General features: G+C 38.2%; 1 protein-coding gene across 5 annotated transcripts in view; it reads left to right on the forward strand.

Moving 5' to 3' along the window:
* Positions 1-20,003, forward strand: part of PLS1 (plastin 1) — a 47,654-nt gene that overhangs the window by 99 nt on the left and 27,552 nt on the right. For 2 of the 5 annotated variants that reach the window (XM_076340996.1, XM_076341000.1), the window contains exon 1: positions 514-552. The exons of 1 other annotated variant lie outside the window; for it this stretch is intronic. The gene's annotated coding sequence lies outside the window, so the exon portion shown is untranslated. Of the gene's footprint in view, positions 1-513; positions 553-19,252; positions 19,374-19,842; positions 19,896-20,003 lie in introns of those variants that run through there. 2 more of the 5 variants (XM_076340998.1, XM_076340999.1) reach the window with 2 other exon arrangements.

Consider the following 20,003-nt stretch of genomic DNA (forward strand, 5'->3'; position numbering starts at 1 on the left):
GAGCCGCGGCCGTTTCCCGGCACGGGCACTGAGGGGCTGCCGGGAGCACTAGCCGGTGCCCGGCCACGACGGGCGCCTCGGCGGTAGCACGGACTGCGGCTCCAGGGGACTCGCAGCGAGGGAAGGAAGTGCCGCAGTTCTGAGGGTGGCTTAAAGCGAAGTGGGGGGCGACCCCGCTCTGAGGGGCGGCGAGGAGGAAACTTTGGTGCTGGCTGAGAAACCCCCGCGAGAGCGCCCCCTACAGCTCACTGTCCCGTGTCCCCCCCCGGGCCGTCCACGGCGGCACTCTCCTCAGGGTGCCCCGGCGTCCTGCCGCCCCGCGGGCAGGGCACAGCCCCGGGCTCGGTGTCCTTTAACTCCGTCAGGTGTGACAGGAGTCCCTCGGGCGTCAGAGAACGGTGCCAAGCGACCCCCGCCTCGGCCCGCCTCTGCTGCCGGCCGCCCTGCCATTGGCCGCCGGCGCCGTCCGTCCGCCCGCCCCGCCCCGCCGGCAGCAGGTGGCGGCGTGCCCCGGCGGGCGCCGCGGCACTGCGGGAGGCGGCAGCCGGGCAGGTAGGGAGCGAACGAGCGCGTGGGGCGCCGGTGGCCGGTTCTCGGTGTCACCCCTTCACCGTGTCCGGGGGCGGGTGGTGGAAGGGGCGAGCCCGGCTCGCTTAGCTGGCGCGAGGCCGTATTCTGGCAGGTGTGGGGGCTCGGCGCCCACCGGCTGAACGCTCCTCCCTGTAGGTAGCGGTGAGGAGCGTACTTAAACAATATTTAAAATATTGCTGCTGTTATTATTTTAATTTTTTTTACTTTTAGCGTATGTTGCTTTCTGTTTATGTTCCTTTGAGGGAGTGAGCGTGTTTAAATGCATAAAGTACGAAAGGTTTTGAGAAAACACCCGAAAGGCTACTTAAACATCAGTGGAGATCTCTACAGTGTGTGGAGTTACACTCCTCCGGAGAGGAAGGTGTGTTTTAGTAGCGGTCCTGGGATGTGCTGGTGAACGTGAGCTTATGACCTGCGCCTGTGGGCCCTACCCATGTAGCAAGTCAGCAAGACTTCAGAGTATAAAAGGATAAAATAAGGGGGTTACGTATAGATAGGAATAGCAGGGAGAGTACGTGCGGGGAAATTGAAGTCTGAGCTTTGTTTTTTCTAATTGGGGGTATAGCTCTTTCAGCATTTGTTGATGAACTTTGTCTTAGCATGGTTTCTGGGCTGAAACAAAATCCTCTCAGAGGCTTCTAATTCTGTTGCCTGTTTCCACTGTGCTAGGGCAGTGTCTCTTGCATGTAAAACAGTCCACGAAGTGGGTGCATGTGTGTATTTCAATTACTGATTCATTTCAGATGGATGCTTTCAGGGAACCTATTACTAATTTTTCATTTGTAGATGGTTATTTTTGTCCTGCAAAATATATGCATGCCGTTTCATTAAAAATTCTGCTGACCTTTCAAAGGTTGCTAACATGGGAAGGACCTGGAATACTTCGAGAAACTTTACAAAACATAAGTGGGTTTTATCTTAGTTTGTTTTTCAACATATATTGCAATGTTTTCTACCAGCTGACTTTATAAAATATTAGCCTTTCAAGAGTCATTCCTAGAGAGAAAGCAGAAACCATGTAGCTTTACATGTTTTGTTAAGTAGAACTTTAATGGTCCAGAAAGACCAAGTATGTCTGGGTTTTGGTATCAGTGTTATTTTGAACACAAAATTTTCTACACAATTTCAATTAAAAATATTATATATTGTGAAAACAACTTTCTGAGTGTAAACTTCTAAGCCTGAGACAACAATGAGACTAAGAAAGGTGCAAGAAGTCTACTAGATGCTCCCCGTAAAAACATTTTCATGGGCATTCACAAACCTAGCACTCCCCAAACCCTCCAAAGAAACACCAAGTGAAACACCTGACTTTGTTCCTTGCTTTTCTTGAACACACGATAAGCAGCTCAATAAACTCTTAATTCCATCTCCTTGTTTCTTCCTTATCCCATTATTTTATGCTTTTATGTCTCTTGACCCTCAGGAGGAGGAGCTGGTATATTATCATCCAGCTGGAGAGTGTGACTCACTACTAATGAAAATAGTGTGCCTGGAAACCATTGTGTGTTTTCACTTCCAATGCAAAATTCGTATTGGTGAAATGAGTCTTAGGTGTGCAGAGCTCGCAGCTTGCAGACAGAACTCAGGGAGAAATTCATGCAGATAGGTAGAGCTAAGTATCAAATCTGGTGTATGTGGCAGCACCAAGATTTCTGCTGAAGCTCACATTATTTTTTTTTCCCTCCCTCTGCCCTCACTTGGGCAGTCCTCTCACTTTATAGTTGCATGATTCTTCCACACCCAGGCCTCTCTCTTTGGCTTTCGTTGCTGCTTTACCACACGCCTCTGCAGGTCAAGGTACTTATTTTAAGAGACTGAGTGACTTTGCCTTGGACCAGCAGGTCCCAGAGCACAAGAGCATGTTAATTGTACTTTTATTCCCTCTGTTGTTGTTTAATTCTGAGGTAGAATTACTGTTCTTCCTGGGGCTCATCCACTCTGTGGATGTATGTGAGATGTTCCCCCGTGTGGTTAGCGTGACTGCAGTTAAATCTCAGCTCTCTTGCAGGTAGACACAAGTGATTATACTAAGCCATTTAAATGCACATATGTATTCCCTGATGCCTTCATGAACTGTGAAATATGAACATTATACAGGCTGATACGGTGGTCAGAGGAAATGCAGCCCAGATGGTGCATGGAGGTCCTCTGAACTGTAGTAAGTAGTTTCATGTAATATCAAGGTGTGCTTATGGCTTATCATATGCATGGTTGCTGTAGTAACACCTGATACTCTGTATGATTACTTGAGGACTAATTTCCATATATAGCCATAATAGGGGTTGTCAGAGTAGTTGCCTGACCTTTGAACGCTTTTCATTGTTCCTGTACACCATAAAAACGTGTATTCCAGCATGCTCTGTTTTTATCTATGCCTGTGTTGCTTAGTCAACTTGGCTGGAGTGAAGGGGCACAGGTTGAAATTGTATCTTGTCCTGAATATTGGTTTGATGATTAAAAAAAAAAAAAAGGTCAAAAATTGAAACAGGTGGTAAATGGTGGTAAGGACCACAGGCAAGCCAGCAACCTAAAAGCTGAATATGTACATTCAACTACTAAGCAAAGACTAACAGGTAAAAGAGAAAAAAAGTGAGGAGAAGAAATATAAAACATTAAAATCTGCTCTTCTCATGTCTTTTCTTTCTGTATGTAATCTTGACAGGTCCTAGTCCTGCAAGCATTTATCCACGTTTTTTATATGAATAGACCTGCTTACATACTTAAGGCTATTGATGATGTAAAATTAAACATTTGAGTAATTTGGAGAGATAGCATGTTAGATTATACATTCTTTTGGAACCTGGTGTTATTATTTATGTCACGGCAATGACTATTTTTTCATTATCTACAACTACTACTATTAAAATAGCTGCCTGTATATATCTTCTTGTTACTTGTTTCTTGCTTTCTAGTATTTCTAGAAAAGATTATTCTTGAGGCTAGTAGCTGTGGAGAAAACTCGCAGAGATGTATTTACTACCAGGATCAGTGTTATAACATCAAGACTTTCTGAGTTGATAATCTTTGAATGAGAGTAAGATGCCCGGATTCTAGTTCCCTAAGGCAAAATTTTCGGAATCTTAAATGCTGATTTTAAAAATAAAAAAAAAAAAATTCCAGAACTAAAGAATGTGTCATAATGATTTCTTGGGATAAATTTTTCCATGGTTTAATTGGCTCTGGAAATTACTTTTTTAAAAAAAAAAACAAACTTGTAGCAACAGTGATGCTTAAAAATCCCTTAATAAAGTGCAAAACTCTGTACTAGTCATGCTAGGGGAAAATTGTGCAGTGTTTTAAATTAAAAAGTCATTTAAACTACATTTGAAAGTTCTGGCTGTTGTAATTACATAGGTTCTTCTTTTATTAAAATATTTCTTCAATGAAAATCTGAATAACTGTACTAGCTACAATTTTCATAGTGGAACATTGTTGTTTTCTGAGAGAGATTTAATGTGAGGAGAAATAATTTTCTGTCTGGTTCTGTGTTCCATACTGATTAAGACTAGAATAGAGTTTATGCATGGGAATATTGATAAAAGTTCTGCTAAATGTCAACTTTTCTCATTCCATGGCTTACTTTTAGAAACCAACAGAATGGAGGAGGGAGAAAGGGGATTCATGGTTTTTGTTCTTTTACTCTTGTTTTAGAAGTCAAATAAATTAAACCTATATATGTTGGAACAGTATTCATTATCTTTTGGAGGAGCATAACATTCCTTGGTGAGTATTTTCCCAGTACTTGGAGCTTTCACTACTCTGTGAGGATTGTGTCAATGGAATGGACATCACCTTAACAGCATGTAATATGGGAATACCTAAACTAAAAAGATTGTACCAGTACCCTTGCATTTAATACTTCACGTAAAGTCTGTGTGTAACGTTTAGTTGTAACCCTTCTTATTGCAGTAATTAATTAAATAAAATATTTTCATAGTGTTCACCACGATGTGTGAAATACTTCACATCCATGATAACTGTTGCCATAAAAGCTCCAAAAATCGCTAGGTTTACATAAATGGATTAAATAAATGTAGAACAGGAGTACCAGGGAGTAAAAGGATCTGATCCTAGCAAGCAAGTTTATTACTGGAGAAGGCTCCACTATACTGTGCCAGACAATAAGGAAACAATAAATTGTAAATGTAGTGCTGGGAAACGATACCTAGCTAAGCAACTGCAAATGCTTTTGAATCTAAACCCCAGGTTTTAAGATCTTCTGCGTAAGATGTTGTCTCACTAGCTCATTTCAGCCTTGACACCCACTGAGCAAACAGTTGACCAGTGGTCATATTGTGATACACAAAGGGATATTAACAATGAAAACAACAACTGGCATTAGTCAGATCAAGTTCAATATGGATTGGGAGTTCCAGGGTACTGATAGAACCAGTTCTGCATTACAGTCATGTACTGCCACTTTATTAAGGGATTTTTAAGCATGGTGGTTGCTACACCTTTAGAAAAGGGCTGCAAAATGAAAGTAAGGGTGACTTCTCTATTCTCCAGTGTATTATGTTTGTGATAAAATTACTAATTACATGACTTCAGCTTTGATTCAGCTGATCACATGCAGGAAATACTAAAAGTCAGTCATGACCTTATTATATACCTTATTATTTGTTTTGGTACTTCTAAATGTAAATTACTTGAATTTCTTGATTTTTATGTGGGGGTGTGTGCTTAGTTACTGCTATTACATACAGGTGTCTGAAGAGAATAAAGGTAGTACGTCACAATAGCTCATCAGTGAGACCGGTATTCCTAAGCCTCAGAAATAAATTATGCATAAAGCAGATTGTATGCTTCTACACGCATGCTTTTGGTGGGAAAAGGATTATCAATCCACTTTCAGGGCTGTCTTGCAGATGTTTCCTTAATAATAATAATAGGCACTAGCAAAAAAAATTAATGCTGGATCCAGTGTTACCCAGTTTAATTCATTTAGTGTATTCATCCTTTCATCTTGTTAATAATTATTGGTAGAATGGGCTGATTAAAAACATTGACATGTAGTAAAGCTGAAATATTAGGCTGTGTATTATCAACAAGATTATATTTACTTGAATGCTAATTTAAAGGATTTGTCTCAGTGTGAGCTTCAGGAGCTAGCCGTTTCTTTTCAAATCAGATGTTGCCCCCTAGGTTTTTGTTTTCCAAAATTTTTATAGTTTGGAATGTTTTTGTCTTGCTGATTTATCAGGCTCCTCTTCTAGCTCCACGTCTCCCTTTCTTCCATTTTGTTTCCTCATGTCCTATGATTTTTCTTTGCACTGGTTTATCCCCTTATGACAAAGGGAAACTTGATTCTGTTCTTTCATATCCTGAAGGTAGGTCAATATAAAGTAGTATGAAATTCTCCTTTTCCATTGGGCTGAATATTCTGCTTCTGCGATGTGTCTAGTCCTTCCAAGCCTGATTTGTAGAATCAAGATAAATTTAATTGAAACTAGTGTCGATTTCGCCAGTGATACAGCTGGCATCAGGAGTTGGCTCTGATTCTAAATCTGGTTTTTTCCCCTTAGGTAACATGATGTATTCAGTGACAAAACAATTCGTAACTGAATATAAAGATACATTTTGCTTTACTTGTCATCACCTATATCGGCAACGTAATTGTATGGGGCAGAATATTCTTCACAAGCCAAATTAGCAAAATGTTATAGCACACAAATAAATCTAAATCTTACCAATAAATCCATTGATTTAAAAGAGAGTTATCATGTGCTTAGAGTTGTATCCACAGATAACTACTTCACTAATTCAAGGCCTATTGGACAAATCCTTCTGAAAGCTGGTATCTTGTTCATCTTAATCATTGATATTTATGTGTCTTTGATCTTTCCAAAGGGATTTCCTTATTCTGTTATTACTATGTTTCTCCGGATATGTATTGCTAAACATACATGGAAAATATATATCCTCTGTAAGCTACAGTGTTGGGAACTCTGCAGTGTTTTGAGTAAAGATATATTTAACTGTCAGCATTAACTAAAATGTACATGTGGGTATGCCATTGTAAAGTAGAAGTTTCCATTGTGTATGTGGGAATTACTCCAACTTCCCGCCCCCAACAGCCGTCATTCTAACAAAATTAAGCCTGGCAAAATTCCAGTTGCCTCTTGTAGTTTGGTAATGCTTTGTGTGTCAGGCTGATTGAGCTTTTGCATAAAGATGGTATTAAAAGGGAATCCAATCTTTTTTTTAATAGAGATTTAAAAAAAAAAAAATTAAAACTAATGTGTACACCCCCCAAAATCTTTGAGACCATCCATTCTGCCTGAAACTCAAACCTCCCGGTTGTCGTCTTCAGCATGGGCGAGGTGGTTTGATCACGTCCTACTAAAGCTGCTCCCAAGAGAGGCTTGACAGCAACACGAAACTAGTTGTTTGTCATGCCAGCACAAATCCCTACTTCTGGCACTCTGCGTTACGTTTGTTTTCATAACTGGCTTGCACCTAAAACGGCAGCCCTCCTGTTGTGGTGAAAGGCAGCTACTGGGTCAGCCATGCTGGGCTTTTTAATAAAGTTCTGTCTGATAGACTGACTGCCTTGGGGAAAGTAGAAATTATGAAATGATCTATAGTAATAGATGTACATATTTCTGTTGCATTCCAAAATTTCTGCATGTTTTCCCTCCCGAAATATTTTTTTGTGGTGGTTAATCTATGGAACAAACTCTTCTGCCGTATAGTTTATTCTTTAAGCTACCGTTCTGCTTTTTACTAAGTAAATTAAGATCAAGGCATTTAAACTCAATAGGATTAATCCATATCAGTCCTTCTCAACCAAATAAGCATATGTTGGATGGATAATTGGGTGCTACTCTAGTCTCTCTGCTACCTAAGAAGTGCTTCATTAAGGTGTCACTTCAGAGTTGTATTGCTTTCAGCTGGACTCCTCAGTCAGAGGGAGATAGATGAGTAATAGTGGGAAAGCTTGTCCCTCATATTTGAATGAAAGCATGGAAGGTAAGCATAGTGTTGGCTTGCTGATTGATAGTAATAGCACAATAAATATTTCTGTGCCATGTTTAGAAATTTAAAAATAGGGATTTAAATATAGATTACTGTTTAATGCTCAAGAGCATTAATTTTGGAGAGTTGGAAATATAAGTTATTTTTCATGAATTGTCACTGTAAAGTGACAGTGAACAACATGACAGGGTTATTCAGTTTTTGTGAAGGTCAGTGGGAGGAGGATGAGCCCCTTGGTGCAGAATTGTAGCTAACTTAAAATCCAAAATATTTATTTAGTAAAACATTATGTGAAATAAAACTTTTATCTTGTAAGATCTCCTCCAGAGACATGTTTTGCCCTTGTAAAAGAGCTGATTTATCAGATAGTTGATCACACTTGATCACTTTATCATGGAAGAGGCAGGTTTTAGCTACATACTTCATTTGAACGTGTGGAAATCTGCTGTCAAAGTCCTAACAAGTACAAGCGGTGTAAGAAATATTAATATTTTACTTTGAAAGTGTCACGGTTTGGAAAGACTTTGGACTGTTATCTGGCCATTTTGGAAGACTAGCATTTAATGCAGGCTATGAGAGCAAGCAATTGTCATGTTACTGTGGGACATTTTAAAATGGCTAACACAAAGCAAATATAAATACATATCAAATTTAAGAATACTCAGAATTCATGTTTAGCTAAGCAAAAGGACTCCTTACAAAGGTAATCTGCGTGACCAGCTTACAGGATTTTTCTGTGTAGTTAGTATTGTGCCCTATAGTTACTAGACTGTAGATAACTGTATAAGTGTATCTTTCTCACTTTATGGGACTTTAGGCCATTAATTTTAAAGCAACAAGTAATTTTTTTAAACTATCACTTTTAGGTTTGTAAGGGTTGTTACTTGCCTAGCACTATTTTGTAAGATGAATGTTTTTATGATACTTGAAAAAAGGAAACAAAATTTCTAGTTAATAAAATCATGCACATCTTTATGCATTGTTTTGCATAGTTGCAATGTATGATTTAAATGCTTAGGGATGTCTGCTCATGTTGCCAGTTCAAACTATTTAAGAAAAAAAAAATCAATTTGTCTAAACCCAAGATCTTTATAAAGTTGATTTTTTTAAATTTTGATTTCTGATGTTTGTAAGAAAGATGGTAAAGTTTTCCCCTAAGCATCAGAAACAACTTTATATTCTTAAACGAAAACTATCTCCTAATCATATGAATCCTAAGGCTGAGGTTTTGAATAATTTAGTTACAAAAAATTTGCTGAGAAATTTCTTTCTTTTTCCTCTTCAAAATATGATTAAAAATGACAGTTGGCAACAACAACTGTAGATGTTTTCTTCTGGCCTAATTATTAAGAACTACAGTACCAGCAAATGAACTTCATGTGTGCCCCAGATAGTCTTCTAGTTTAGAAGCTACAAACAATACTCTACTTAGTTTTAGTTACTCAGATTTACTAATGTGCTCCTTTTATCCTCAACACTGTAGCAAACATAGCTCCTTAAGGCTATGAACTAGCAAATGGGTGGCATTTATACATCTGTGGACTCTGCAGAGACTGGATGGTTTTGAAATGCTGCCAGTTGCTTTTGCCATGTATTGTAAAGACCCTCCTTTTTCCTCTAGCTTGACCAATGAAAAAAGAAAAACAAAAATAACCTGTGAATTTTCCATGACAGAAAATCCTGGCTTGCTTGTAGTATAGTAGCTGATCAGTCTAATCTGCTAATAATCTTTTGAACCATGTAGAGTTGAAGGAGGAATTAGCAGGTGACAGAAGGCCATACTGCCATCTGATAATTAACGAAGCTGAAAAATACTCTGGCAACACACATCTATTTGGTACTATTTAGTAATTGCAACTAGCTAGAATATGGAGAATATGTGGATGTAAGTTGAATTGCTGAGGGCAGGAGAATGAATGTGCATTTCTATTGTTACTCTTAATGGTCTTCACATGATTAACTTCTGGGGTGACCTTAAAACTAAGTTCATTAGTAAGCGTTAGCCTGTGGCCCTCCGCTATTCACAGCAACCTGAGGTTTCCTACTTCAGACTACCAGCAAGCAGGCACACAGAAAGATAAAGGCAGTAGTTTTCTGGAGTGTTGCAGTTGCACTGTTTTAAGATCTCCTTCCCCTTCTGCCTCTTAGTCTGTTCACTGATAGCTTTGTTCATAGTTTTGCTTTTTAAGGTACATGCTAAGTAAATGTTATTTTCACGCTTGGAGGAAAGAAAAATGGTTCATAATGTTCCAGTTGGCTTAACAAAAGGATATTTTTCTGAAGTTACGAGTGCCATAGAAGGATAAATTCCTTAGCAAAGAACACTGAGTACAATATGTCCTACCTCTCAAGCAGCACCGAATCTGGAAGAAATAGAGGCTTGGGACAAAAACTGATAGCCTTGCAAAAGGTATTGTGAAAATATCAGTGATGATGTAACAGATTAAGCAGCTGAAGGTGATTACACTTTGATTGTAGTAGATGGAATGCCAAATCCAGCAAACTCTGAAAAACTGTGAAGCACGTAATGTGAAATTGGAATTTGCTAATAGCAGCAGCAGCATTTTTGCTGTGAAATTGGTAATAATGATTGCTGTGCTAGAAGCTGGTAGATAGTGAAAAGCTGTGCTATTTGTTGGATTTTAATGTTTCTGATTACCTTTGTTTCCTTACTATAAATACTGAGGTGGAGATAACATTGCAACTACTTAACTTTAATAGCACTATCACTTTTAGAAACATACTATTTAAATTGTAATTTAGAGGCAGACTGGAAGATGGTGAGTCAGTGACTTGCACAATATCATCATTTCTCATAATATGACTGAGCTTTCCATGAAAATTGAAGATGTTCTCAAAAGTCAGTTTGTGGAGTTGAGAAATTATGTGAGGATCTGCTTAATTTTGAAACAAATTCCTAGTCCTTCCAGTTACAGAGAAAAGCTTGAAAAGTTAATCTGAGAATAATGGGAAGTATCTGAAAACAGAAGGCAGATGTCATTCCATATGAGTAATTTTAACACTCTTTGACATTTCTTTTTTGTTGTTGTTGCTGGTTAGGGTCTGACTTGTGATTGTTTTTGAAAAGTCTGGGTTATGACTATTGACACCGAGAAAGCCCCTCTGTCAAATGAGGGTCCTGTCAACACATCGTGAGCTCTGAGCATGAAGTTTTGCTGTGTGCACAGACAAAATTCTTATTGATGCAAATGTTTCAATAAGAATTTCAGGATTTGTTTTCTAATTAAGATATATATCAGAGAATACTTATATGGGAATTTCCTATAAAAATAATGCAATTTTTATTTGTCATTGTAGTTGCATTCTAACAAAAGCTGTATATGCATAAACCTAGACAGAGAAAGAAAGAGATTAAGTATCATTTGCTGGTATGTCTTTTAACTCACTCCCTTTTGCTGTTGTAAACTTGATATGTAATGTCAGCCTAGGCATGAAAGAATGACTTGAGAATGGAGTGCCTGAATGAACTTGCTTTTATTAGTGTAGCCTTTCCATTTATCTTTTAGTGTGGTTTACTTTAATGAAATGTCACAGAGAAACCAAGTTTGGACTTAAAAAAAAAAAAATAATTCTGTTCTTCAGAGCAGTGACTGGTATTCACATGGGTGTTATGACAAATTGTTTCCTAGTTTCTCATCAAATTTTCTATGTGTTAATGATAGACTCTTTCCATCTAACATGCATTTGCATGATAAAACTGCTATGACGCTTTGACCTTAGTAAGCATTCATCTTGCCACAATTTCTGGGTTTGGCACCCTGTGCTGTGGTGGCTGTGGTGTTGGTTCAGCCCGTATTTTTTCCTTGCTTTTGGTGGCAGCATCCAAGGCACTGGCTTCCAGTGCTAATTGGAAAGCATGGTCCTTGCCAGCTCTGGCCTTCCAGAGGCACTGCATTTGCCTGATCGCTGGATGGATGCATTCAGAAGTGATACGCAAGCGAGGACATTCATATGGGTAAAGATGGTTGGATGTGGGGACATGGTTAGTGAGGCAAGGGTAGCCTTGTAGAATAGGAAGAGCAGAAGAGGTAGTTGATGGGGACTTGCAGAAGTTCTCCAGGAAGGAGGGTCTAGCACACTTGTGTACAGGGAAGCCAAATGACTAGTCAGCATGGGACATAGGTTTTAGTATAATAATAATATATATTATTATGTAGCTCTGTAATCATGGATTACTTCAATACAGACATTGCCACGTGTAAAATGGAAAAGCAAGATTTTTGCTTTCAGAACAGTGCCTTTAAATGTTTTAATTTATATTCAAAAACTCAACTTCAGGTTCTTGGATAAAAAGATGAGATGATGGGGTTGCTTTACTTCTGTTACCATTATTATTTTGAGTTATAGTGGGCAGGGTTGGTAGTGTTCTTGAGCTGTCTAAGGAAAACACGTTAATGCTTAATGTGAATAAAATTTTTCATTGCAAATACATGTGACTTTAATTGTGAATAGAAGCAGACCTGATGTAACTATGTTATATATCTGAAGCACAGAGGTGAAAATGGGCGTCTCAAGTGTAAGCCACACAGCTCTCAGGAATGGGCTGTGAGTTTAATGAGTTTTATACCAGGAGTTGTGAATTTCCTTTCTGAGCACTAGTTTTAACTGTATCAGTAAAAGGTAAAAATTATTCTAGACTCTGGACAGTGTGGTGGAAGCTAAAGCAACACGAAAATAACTTACATTGGGATGGTTAATATCGCACCCACAAGAACACATCTATTACAATCCTAGTGGTTTCTAGAAACGTACATTTTCTAATAGGCTAGAGGAGACACTTGTTCCAGGGTTTGCTCAACAAAGGGAAGGTTTTCTGCATGATCATGTGTCTCCCAAGGGAATTCCCTAGTCCCACTTCTCCTGCCACTGTTTTTTCCTATTCTTTCCTGTCCTTGTGTGCCATTAACGGCATGTAGGCTTTATTGCTGGATGCAAGAGTTTCTTATTGTAAAATTAAAATGTTAGTGAGTATGTCTATGACTTTCCATGTGTGTAATGAACTATGGAACTGAGGCCTTGAGGAACCTTTCTGTTTATGCTAACACTTGCATTTCTATAGCAGCAGTAAACAAGAGCTGCTTCTGTCTCTCTTGGAAGGAATATCATTGCAGTTGCATTGTACTTGAGCTATTTGTTTCTGAAGTTCTTCACTAGTTTATTTAGGGCATGATTATTAGAGGTGCTGAAAATCCACAAATTCAGCTGACTCCAGTTGAAGTTGCTGGACTACAACTGAAAAACTTGTCCTTAATAACTCTGGTACCTTTGCTGTGGTAATATAAGGTGCATTGTGAGCCTCTGGAAGATGTTCTGTACCTGAATGCAAAAGTAACTAATCTCCTTTAGACTAACTGTAAGGCTTGATTAGGGTGTTTCAGAGCTGAATTTGCTATAGGTTGGTGGCACATCTTCCTAGCTTCTGAAGTCACCCAGGCATTTAAACTTGTGTACCTTTAGCTCTGTCTCCAAGCTGTTTGCCTGCAAGTAGTAGGCTCAAACTTCTTTAAAGGGCATAATAGGAGCATCCTTTTCTACTGTAAATTGTAGCAACTCTATTCTTGTTTATTCTCTTTCATTTCCATGAGAACATAAGCTTCTTTTATTCGCAAGGAGTTCTGAAAACACTTTTTAGTGGAAACAGCCTCTTATTAGTGGATAGTTGGTATGTTTATGTTAAACATTAAGCCCATATGCCTTTTGTGGTCTGTTTCCTGATTAAATATTTATGTTGTTGAGGAATGAAACAAATATTTAAAAACTTGAAATTGATTATGAAAGATGTTGACATAGCATAAAATGTAATTAAGATTTATGGTTTGAGTGTATTCAAATTCCTACTGTGCTTTCATTTTCCTTATGTGTCTGCACTTCTCTTGACAGAGCTTGGATACAGTGTGTGTGCTGTTACTGAACTTTCACCAAGGCAAAGGTTGTGCCACTTTAGCAGATTCACTGTATCCAACCTTTACTTTGGATCAGAGTTCTTTGAATTTAACCATGTTAGAGGTTCTGTAGGGAAACTTTATTTTTGTGTCCCTTAACTTGTTGCTTATTATGGCACAACTGTTTAGTATTTTACATTGTATACTTTGATTCTGTACTCCCTTATTTATTGGAAAGCTAATATATTATATTTAAATTACATAAAATATGCAGACAGTTCAGAATACTTGATCTTGAAGTTTTCATCAAGTAACACATAAAGCCCATCTCAAAACTGGGATGATTTTGCTTCAGATTAAGGGGTATATTGTTTTTGCAGACAATCTGATTTTGTATTCTGAAAGACAGAAGTGTTGTCTCTTATAAAGAGATCTATGAGAAAAATCTTGTTTCTGTATTTCCAATACTGATTTGCCTGGTATTCTCCAGTCCTAGAGAAAAGCTACTTGTTGCATGGAAGCAGCTTTGTGCATTTTTTTTTTTTTTTTTCATCTGGAAATGGTTTGCTAACAGGTAGGGAGCCCAGGAAGCACTGTATTGCAGAAATACACAACTTTAACTTCCTTGCTGTTCCGTGTTACTTGCAAAAGTGATCTAACCACAACTAGTGTGTTATGAATGACTGTATTTATAAACATCAGAAAATACAGTTTGAAAGCAGTAACTCATGCAACACAGCTCTGCAGGGCTACTGGTATTGTCTTGTATCACCTCAGCATCCTGGTTTCACAGAGAATGTCACTACTTCAGATTTGCTCTTGATGACATGCTCCTAATACCATAGCTGCTTGTATTAAAGCAAATGAGATGAGAAGTGGAGCAGTGGCCTGTGATCTTTTGTGGGACTTGGAAGACTGGAGTTCACTTCCCTACATTCCCCTTGGTCTTTGGAACTGGAGGGGAAGGTGCTGTGCCTTCTCTTGGCAGCTGCAAGGAGCGACTGCAGAGGCGAATTCTGGCATACCACCTGCTATTCTAGACTACAGCATGCTTATTGCAAATGAAATGGAAGAGTACAGCCTCAAGGAATCCTTGACACAACAGATTCAAGCAGGAATTTTGAGTTTTATAAATCAGGCAACATCTGGGTTAATGTTGGATGAGCAGGCATCGCTTTGCCTGTGGATATGGGGTAGACAGATTTCATGTCCCTGTTCCAGAACAGAGGGGATAAAATGCTCCCAGCCCTGTGCTGGAGGCAGGTGAAACTTGTAGAACTCTTAGAAAAATAACTAATTAACCAAACCAGAACAGGTCACACATGGTCTGAGATAATCAGTTTGGGCAAATTCAGTCCAAGGTGTTGGTGTAGCTAAACTGTAAACAGGTTAGTTTTGCAGAATGCTTCAGGAAAGGTACTTCTATGAACTCTGCATGCAATAGCATTTTTTCAAAATTATTTTCCTAGAAGTGGTCCTTCTGGCATAGGTAAGGTTTCCATTGATGTTTATTAGGAGTGCTGAATACAACAATACAAAGCACAGGCAGTCTGAGATCCTCTTGAATGATGCATGTGAAGGAAACTATGTGAAACTGATACTGTTGATGAATTCTGTATACTCAGCAGCCGAAGGATGCTGAAGGCATTTTGTTTGGATGAAAAGGTATCTTTCTAAAGTAAAGATGTATCTGCTTTATAATAGAATTGCTTTTCATCCTGACTTAAGCCTCATGAAATTATTCTGGATTTATACTATAGTAAGTGAGGTCAGATCAGGCCCATGACCTGTCTAACAGCTAGGTATCTCAGCTTATTGTTTTACTGTTTGAGTCACCCATGTTCATCTTAAAGGCATAGTGGAAAATGTTGATTTTATTATCCACCAGAGTTACTGTACTATGTTGAATAAATTCATATAGAGTGAATAATTAACTTCAATGTAAATCTTCTAGTTCTCCTTATGTAAGATACATATTTCATGGGCGCAAAATTTATCACTCTGGCTGGTTTGATAGTCATCTCCTAGCAAAGATCAGTGCATATAGTTTTGGAAGAAGTTAAAATACCTGTTTTTCCCTCTTAAATTGTACCTTGTTCACTGTGTAATGCTGTACATAGAAGACCGAGGAAAATTCCATGGATTATCAGTTTATATGTTTGAAGCATAACATTTCTTCATTGTTATCCTCTAACTTCTAGTAATTAAATACTTTTGATGGTCATAAATGTATCCAGCCGTGTTTGAGTCCAGGCTGACTCTTTCAGGTAGTGAAGCTTCAGGCTGACTGGATGATATTTAAAGAACTTTCCACTTCATACTACTCTGTTAATAACTACCTGATACCATAATTATACCCTGCCTCTTCTTTTGAAAATTAGTAATGTGCTTCAGCAGTTGCAACATCTTTATTTTTTTACATATACAGGTATATGTATTTATATAGCTAGTTACTTTGACCTTTCGGTGCTCTCCTGTTTTAAAGGTTTACAAGCATCCTCTTTGCTGCATTAGGAGTGGATCTATTTTTGTATCGTCTTTCTTTATAAGACCCAGTGCTCATCATTCTACAGGTGTATTAGATTCTTTCTTTCTATGTTTAGAGGACTGTATTCTGCAATCAAGACTTCTTTCCCTAATGCCAGACAAAAAGAACAGCAACAAAAGAAAATGGGCTCTTGAGTCAGCATTTGTAATGTGCATTGTTGTCGTGGAAGCAGCTGCGTGTGGAAACAAGGCAAATAGAATTTGAAATGAAGAGCTGGAAGAGAAATTGCCAATTGCCTTCAGGGATGGAGAAAACTATTGGGCCTGATTGCCAATTAACTGCTGTTTTTTCTGACAGCTTTGATAACAGGTCAAAAATGTGGCAGGAACTGCTGCTTGGCCTGCTTGCTTTATCCTTTGTGGTGCTCAGCCACAGACGCTCCTCTGCACACAAAGAAATACCACGATGGTATCAACAGAAGTTTGTATCTGTATTAATGTTGGATGTGGAACGTTTCCGGGAGACGCCAGTGAATTGTCCATAAATACAAAAAGGCTTCCAGGTGTAGCAGGCAGGCTAGGGATAGATGAATATTGTCAGTTCACATTAAGCATGTTGGCGAGGTCTTAAAAGAGGATCAAGGGCACTTTCTCAGCATAAAACCAGTGCTTGTACCTACCCTGTTCTGGGTCAGCAGGAGATGGTTTAATGTAAGCATAGACTACAGAAAATCTAAGTGTCATATGAACACTACCAGAGTACAGAGAAATCTGTTCTCTGTAATCGAATATATCTTTCAGCAGGTAGTCATAGTTCCAATAGACGTGCACCTTTGGAGGCTTAATGTTAAATCTTGTCAGAACTGCCTGTGGACTGAGTTATCTTGGGTGATGATAAACCTGCGTGTGCAAGGCATTTATTAGCTGAGATAGAAGGTCTCTGTTTCTATATTGAAATTGTCTGAAATGACTAAGTAGTTTAGGTGTTGCCTCTGCTCAAACTAGATCTCCTGAATGACAGAACCATGATTGAAGCACTTCTGCCATTTAATTGACCAGCTAATTTACCCTGTAATTATATAATAGGCTATTTAAGACTCTCTTTAGAGCAGAGGTATTAGCTTTATCTGCTTCATTCAAGAACAGATGTTTCTACTGTGTTACTGAAATAATCAACGTCTTTGGAAATCAAAGATTGCTATTTTCTGAAGTAGAATATGATGGAAAATCTAAATTATGAATAGTAAAAGGGGAGGAGTGAAACTAATTGCATTGCAACTTTGCAGAAATCGTTTTTGATAAAATCTGACTCATGGTAATGGCAAATAGTTAAAAAACATTAACAGTATGACAGAAGTGGTGTTGTCTTTTGCACCTGCGTGGCTAAATATTTCACTGACGCTTTGGCATGCTGTTTCTGTATTTCAGAGGACTGTCTTCTGCCTTTTTGCAGCTTCAGAGTCCTTTAAATTTCCTTAGTAATTTGGATTTAAATGTTTAATTTTTCCCCCCGATTTTTCTACAGTTCATTATTTCTTTATTTTTAATTGCCACATCAGGTTTCCAATCAGGGTACTTGCACTTCCAGAAACATCTGTGTGTAAGGTCATTTTTTCTGAATATATATTTTAAATTTTTTTTCTTTTGAGTATGAAGACTGGTACATGCTGCTAGTAAGCTTAGCAAAATGGATGAGTAGGATTTTAGTACTTAAATAAGATCGAGTGACATGAAGGAAAAAGACTTAACTCACCACACACCCTCAAGGCCATATCCTGTGTGACCCACAGGAACAGTCCCAGTGAAGACAGAGAAAATACTAACCTGAGTAAAGTAGACAGGATCTCATTAAAATAACCCCCTGTTGTTTAAGAACTCTTTTTATATAGCATCATGGAAGAAAACTAAATTACTATGGGAACTTTAAATAGCATCATGGAAGAAAGGTAAACTACTGACTTAAAAGAAGCAGAAACTTTTGCTGAGTTGAGAATCAGTTACATAGTGCACATAACTTGTTTTTTTCCTCCATCTTATACAGCAGTGTAAGTGTAGATAAATAAATGCTTATGTTGCAGATAGGGCCCAAATAAATATTTTTACTTTTGTACTTTGAGACAGTAGTCACATACTGTTGTGACAAAAATTTTCTTGTATTTTCTTGAATGGTCTGGCAATACAGTTGCTATCTTAGAAGATTTCACCACATCTCATGTTATTTGTTTTCCTTAAAACCCTGACCCCCAGTTGAAGTTTGTTACATGAGAATCTTAACTTCCAAGTCATTTTCTTTTTGAAGGAAATGTCTAACTGATGGTTTCAGATAAGCACAAACTTCAAAACATAAACCCCAAAGATTAAAAAAAAAAATCCACCAACAAACGAGAAAAATAAAGTGTAAAAAATGTTCTTTAAAACAAAGTCACGGTATTTTATAGTGTTTTGAACAAATATTTGCTTTGTTTTTTCAAAATACTATTTTTAAATAAAGTTAAGGGCTACTCATTGCTAGCTCATGAGCATTGCTCGTGTCGTTATGCATACAGGTTTAGCTACATATAGGATACCTCGTTCAGCATTTGGTTTTTTTAGTTCTAGAAACCTTTCCACCATTTCCTGTGGAGTATTTTTTTTCATTACAAACAGATCAAGAATTCTTAGTGAGTACTTCATAGTATAGTTTATTCTCTCCCAGAGTTCTCTTACCAGCAGTAAAAACAGTAGCAAAAAGATTGTCCCATTGCCTATTGTATTAGAAAATCAAAGGTAAAAACTTAATTTGCATTTATGAAAATACTGTTGAGGGAATCAAAACCATCCTATTAAAAACTGCCCAGCAATCTAAACGTGTGCACAGTTACAGTTAAAACACCTCTAAAAAGCTGAGGTTTTCATTTAATAACTCTTATTTATATAGAATATGAATATAAATGATGAAAAGTTTATCATTCTGGATTCAACAAAAGGCAAAATAGTAGGAGGAATGCCATAATACATAGTTTTGGATTGGTAGGTTTGAGTAAAATTACCAATCCCAATATCCTGGTCAAGTTCTAATTTCTGGCTACCTGAATCTCCATCCAGTGACATGCTTTCCAACATAGTATTCAAATATGTTGAATAACTATATGTTTCTTAATATTTGCATATCAATTTTTAATCCGGATGGGTTTTTTCTTTGTTTTGGGGTTTTTTTTTTTTGTTAAGTGGTATCATGTCTCCTTTTTCTCCTGAAAGATACTGTGTAAATATGAGGACATTAGAATATTGACAGCCTTAGGCATTGGATACAGTGGGAATTCCCACTTTCTGTGTAGCTGGAGGTAGCTACAGAAGAAAGAAAGGCTGACCCTGTGCTCTTCGCTCTCCAAGCAAACATGGACAACCCGTGAACGCCATGCAAACAAACAGGTTGTGCTGTACTTCTCATTTGGTCTCATTTCATAGGGAGGCAGGGAGAGCCAATTTGTAGTAAACGTTCTACCCAGTTGCAGAATATGTCAGGCTTCGACATCACTAATACAGTAGTGTGATATCTTTCTCAGTGAAATAATCTCCAGCAGTGATGTCACCGCTTATAATTCTGAAATCAGGAGACGCTTCAGTGGTTAATGTAGCGAGGCAACGTTATACCTGTTTGTGGCTGACCACAGCTAATTTGTTTTGTATTAAAATTTCACAGTAGAGTAGGTATAACTCACATCAGCGGTATTGTATGCACTCCTTTGTAAACCTCCAGGAAAGGTCTGACTTCTTGGCACGATCCTCCAGCAAACCGCAGCTGATGTAGTGCCCTGCTGCCTATTGTCTCATGTGCTGGTGACCTGTGCGATTGCTTCATTTGTATTTTTTCTCATTGTCAGGTTGTGAAGGATTGAAAGAAAACTGATGCAGCTATAATGGGGAAGAAATTATTTTCTGACAGAAACTCAGGTTGATAATGTTTAATCTCCTTTATTCTGAACCAAATTCTGATTCCATTATTACAGCCTTACAGCAGACCTTAGAAGGGATCCTGTTGTTGCAGGCATTGTGCAACCA

The sequence above is a fragment of the Aptenodytes patagonicus genome, chromosome 6, assembly GCF_965638725.1.
Source record: "Aptenodytes patagonicus chromosome 6, bAptPat1.pri.cur, whole genome shotgun sequence".
Taxonomy (NCBI): Eukaryota; Metazoa; Chordata; class Aves; order Sphenisciformes; family Spheniscidae; genus Aptenodytes; species Aptenodytes patagonicus.